The sequence below is a fragment of the Vombatus ursinus genome, unplaced genomic scaffold (assembly GCF_900497805.2).
Source record: "Vombatus ursinus unplaced genomic scaffold, bare-nosed wombat genome assembly UNPS02014900.1, whole genome shotgun sequence".
NCBI lineage: Eukaryota > Metazoa > Chordata > Mammalia > Diprotodontia > Vombatidae > Vombatus > Vombatus ursinus.
The window spans coordinates 822,785-827,561 of record NW_020954678.1 but is presented as its reverse complement, the minus strand read 5'-3'; positions in this window follow the sequence as shown (position 1 = coordinate 827,561).

The window sequence follows — 4,777 nt, the reverse complement described above, 5'->3', positions numbered from 1 at the left end:
ACGATTTGTAACAATTGTTTATTTTTGAGGTATAGATGATCAGTTGAAAATCTAACGATTATCAGCTATCAGGTTAGAGCTGGCTCCAGTACACCCCTGTTACTCTCTCTCATCCCTGGGGATTCTCTTTGATTAGTTAAATGTTCACTCTTTGAGTAAGTCACTTCAATTCAGTTCAACTCAATAAGCATTTATTTAAGATCTACTACGTTCTAGGCACTGGGAATACATAAGTTGTTACCAATCGTTTTTAAGTACCTTCTATATAAGGAGCTTATATTCCACTGAGAGAGTAACCTCTTTGAATTTTTTTTTTGTAAAATGAGGTTGGTCACCATGACCTGTAAGGTCCCTTATAGCCCCAAATCTGATTCTGATAACATAGGCATCTTTTAAAGCATGCTAGCCTGTTTAAATGTGTCACCTCATACCAAACCAGGAAGATGAAATCGAGTTAAGACCCATAATGTTTAAAAAAATTTTTTTTAATTTTTAAAAATTAAAAAAGACCCACAATGTTGAGTGAAGGTGGGGAAGTAGAGGCAAAAAACATTTAGAAATGTGATGATCCAAATAAAATAAAATACGCTTTGAGAAGAATGCCATTGAGTCATTTCAATCACACCTGATTCTCAAATGTTCTGATTGTCATCCGAAGTGAATCTTCTGCCTCTCTTGAAGTAGATCCTGCCACAAGCAGTCTACGTTGGGAGTTTGTGGATTTTAGCAGAGACTAAATGACCTTTGGTTCAGGATACTGTAGAAGGAGTTGGGAGATTCCTGTTCAGGTGTGAGTTAGACTGGATGGCCTCCAAATCTCTCTGAGGAAGCCAAGGCACAGTTAAGTGCTTTGTCCAAAGGCACACGGCTATTAGAGTCAGGACTGGAACTCAAGTCTTTCCACTGCACCAAACATTGAGGCAGCTTTATATCTGTTATGATATGGGGAGCTCCTACATCACTGGTCCTTTAAGTTCCTGGCTTGGCAGGGTGTTTTATTTGGTTTCAGCTTCATGATTTTGACACTATCGTCTGCTCTAAAGAGAGTATCAATAAAAACAATGTGAGTCACATGAGCCCAACCACTTGGGTACCCTTTATTCAGAAATCACAGGGAAAGTGCCCTTTTGCCTCCTTATTGAATTGTTCTGGTTTGCAATTACCCAAGACCATCAATATACAGATAAGAATGACACACCAAGAAATTGGTATTCCCGTCTGTCCTTGTCTGGCCCTTGTCATTTCAAGAGTTTATTTGGCCAGACTTTTGCAAGTCAAGTCAAATCAATAAACTTATTAAACTACTCTGATGTGCCTAACACTTGTGCTAAGCACCCAGAGATACAAAGAAAGAAGAAAAAAAAATCCCTGCTCTCCAGGGACTCATAAAAGCTCATAGCCTAATAGGGGAGATAACATACAAAAAGTCTGCAAAATATATAAGTCCATCATACCACATTATCTGAAACACCTATAAAGACTGTAGCAAGTACACAAAGTTACTGGTAATTAATGTCATCCTGAATGTCTTTCACAGTGTAGTGGAAAGAGCATTGTAGTGAATTAAAGTGTCTTTGGATCTGCTATTAATTTACTGAGTGACCTTAGGTAAGTTACTCTACCTCTGTTAGCTTTAGTAGAAGAAGAAGGGGGCGGGGGGGGGAGAGGGAGGGGAGGGGAGGAGGAAAAAGAAAGAAGAGGACAAGGAAGAGAAGGGGAAAGTCTAGAAGATGGATGGGTGGATTTTGGAGGAAAGATAATGTGTTCTGTTTTGGATGTGTTGAGTTTAAAATGCTACCAGGAAAACCAGTTTGAAATGCCCAATAGGCGATTAGTGACTTAGGACTGAATGAAGATCAGTTGGATGGTTGGGGTTGGCCAAAGAGATGGCACTGGCGCCTAGATGATAATTAAACCATGGGAAATGAGGAGGTCACCAAGTAGAAGAGCAGACCTAGAGCAACAAGAGTGTGAGGAATATCCAGTTGGCAGGCAGGATCACGATATGGGGGACAGCTCGCAAAGGAAGCCGAGAGAAGAAATGGTCAGACAAGTGGGAGAAGAGTGAGGAGAGAGGGGTGGGATGGAAACTTGGAGAGGGAGGGCAGCAGGGCTGAATGCCACAAATAGGGCCTGCTTTACAAAGGGATAGAAAGGTTCTCTAGAAGTTAATGGTCCCTGAACAGAAAAACATTTATAACTGGAAGGGAAGAAGATAGAGAGGAAGGCAAAAAAGAAGTCTGAATGTTAAGAGTGAGACAAATGTTATTTTGTTTTGTACATTTGAAGTCCTTGAAAATTCAATTATCACGCCCCTTCCATTGTTTGTTGTTATATGGAATAATGGAGAGACCTAAGCTTGAGTTCTGGCTCCAACACTTAATAGCTATGTGACCCTGGGCAAAGCACATAAATGCCTCAGTTTCCATATCATAAAATGGGGATCGTCCTTGTACTACTTCCTTCCTGGGATTGTTGTGAAGAAAGCCCTTTGTAAACATTAAAGAATTAGATGAATATAAGCCCCTCTATTCAAATACTCTTTTGATGCCTCATCCTGGGGGTCCCATGACCTGAGTTCTTGAAGACCATGTCAGTGATGCCCAAGCTTTGGCAGGGTCTACCAAGTTGGAAAAGCTCTGAGGGTGAGTCCTACCACACACTATGTATCATTTATCCGAGGACCAGCCTAAACTCAGAATGATTCCTCTCTAGCTTGCCTACAGGCAGGCTGGTTTAAAAAAAAATAAAAAAGTTTGGTCCAGCAACTAATGAATGAATGAAGACCATTTAATTAGTTGTGGTTGAGTTGGGCTTCATGTTGGTGAACCAAAGAATCACAGACCCTTGAAGGACTGAATATAAATGAGTTTTTCTTCCTATTCTCCTCATTGCAAATAAGGGCTTTTCAACTTTTGGAATTCGTTAATATGAAGGAAGTAGAGGATGAGAATCAAAGCACATTTACTACTTTCTCACATATGGGGACCTACAGTGTGGAGACTCCACAAAACGTTACATTTGTTAATGATAGCAGATCCTAGGATTTGGAACTAGACTTTGGAGATCCTGTCTTCCTATCAACCCTTCTGTTCTGGGCTGGGCTTAGTCAGGCCATTCTCCTGGAAATTTATGTTTAACGTTGAAATGAAATAAAACACCGGTAGGTGGGTCGTGCAACAGTTAACAATAGGAAATTTACTTAACCATAGCAGACAAGTCACTTAATCTTGTTTGCCTCAGTTTCCTCATCTGTAAAATGAGCAGAGGAAAGAAATGGCAAACCACTGCAGTATCTTTACCAAGAAAACCACAAATGGGGTCAGGAAGGGTCAGACATGACTGAAATGACTCAACAACAACAACAATAGCAGAAGAATATTCAAGAAGGATGTGTATTGATAACAAGCACCCCGAGCTGATAGTGATTAAGGGAGAAGGTGCTGAAGAGGTCCAGCTGTTGGTGCTAAGGTTCATGCAGGGATGCAAAGTTGAGTAAAGCTCTCTGCCTGAGTGGTCTTCTGTGGTTCAATACTATCACACACCTGGAGGACATTCATACTTGGCCAACATTCCCATAAACATGTAGTCTTCTCCATTAGAAGGGAAGCCCCTTGTGGGCAGGGACCATCTAGCTGGCTAGTCTTTGCATTCCCGGAGCTTAGGACAGAAGTATGACTCTTGTACTCAGGCTACTAGGAAATAATGCCCATAGTCTGTGCCTTTAGTCCCCTGAGCCAATCAGCTCTCAAGGATGGTTTAAATACCATTTAAGGAAGAAAAACCCAACAGCCTAACTTGCCTGGGGGGAGTGAGAGTGGGATAGGTAGGAATTTCACGTCATCTTAAAGATCAACCAATCAATGAGCAAGAATTAAGCCCGAAATCTGTGGGAGGTGTTGGGCAGAAGTGCTGGGGACTCAAAGACAAAAATGAAATCTCTACGGTCTCAAGGTAATGAGTCTCTTGGCAATATGTATAAAATAGAAGCATAAATAAATTTGAGGTCATTTATCACAAGACGGCGCTAACAATTGGGGGATCAGGAAAGGTTTTGTGTATAAAGCAGTGCTGGAGCTGAGTCTTAAAAGAAATGAATCTTAAAAGAATTCTAGAGGGTCAAGATGAGGAGGAAGTACATTCCTGGCAAGGGGGAAAGCTCAGTGCAAAAGCATGGAGACACGAGACTTCCTGCCTGGGGCAGCTAGGTGGCACAGTGGATAGGGCCTTGGAGTCAGGAGGACCTGAGTTCTAATCTGGCCTTAGACATATAACACTTACTAGCTGTGTGACTCTAAGCAAGTCACTTAACCCCATTGCCTAATCAAAAAAAAAAAAAAAGAGAGAGAGAGAGAGAGAGAGAGAGAGAGAGAGACTTCCTGCTGTGTGGGAGGAAAAGCAAAAAGGCTGGATTGCCTGGACTATAGGGTGTGAGAATGAAGAGGTGGGGGGGTATGGGGTGCTCCTAGATGCACAGAGGCACCCCAAGATCACTGGAGGTTTTGGGGCGCTGGGAAAAAAAAGCCCAGATCACGGCGCCGAATTTGCCTGAAAGAATTCAACCCAGATCTTCTTCCAGCCAGAGAAAAAGTTTATTAAAGACAAAGCATATAGGCCAGATCACACCCCTATGAGGTGGCTTGAGAATCCCAGCCTCTGGGCGTGAGAGGTTCTCAGCTTCAGAATTGGGGCTAAAATGAATTTTAAGTACAGAAAGATTGTGGGAGGGATCTAGGAAGTGGCCAAGGAGTTTGGGGTGAGGGAGGGCAGGGCCTAG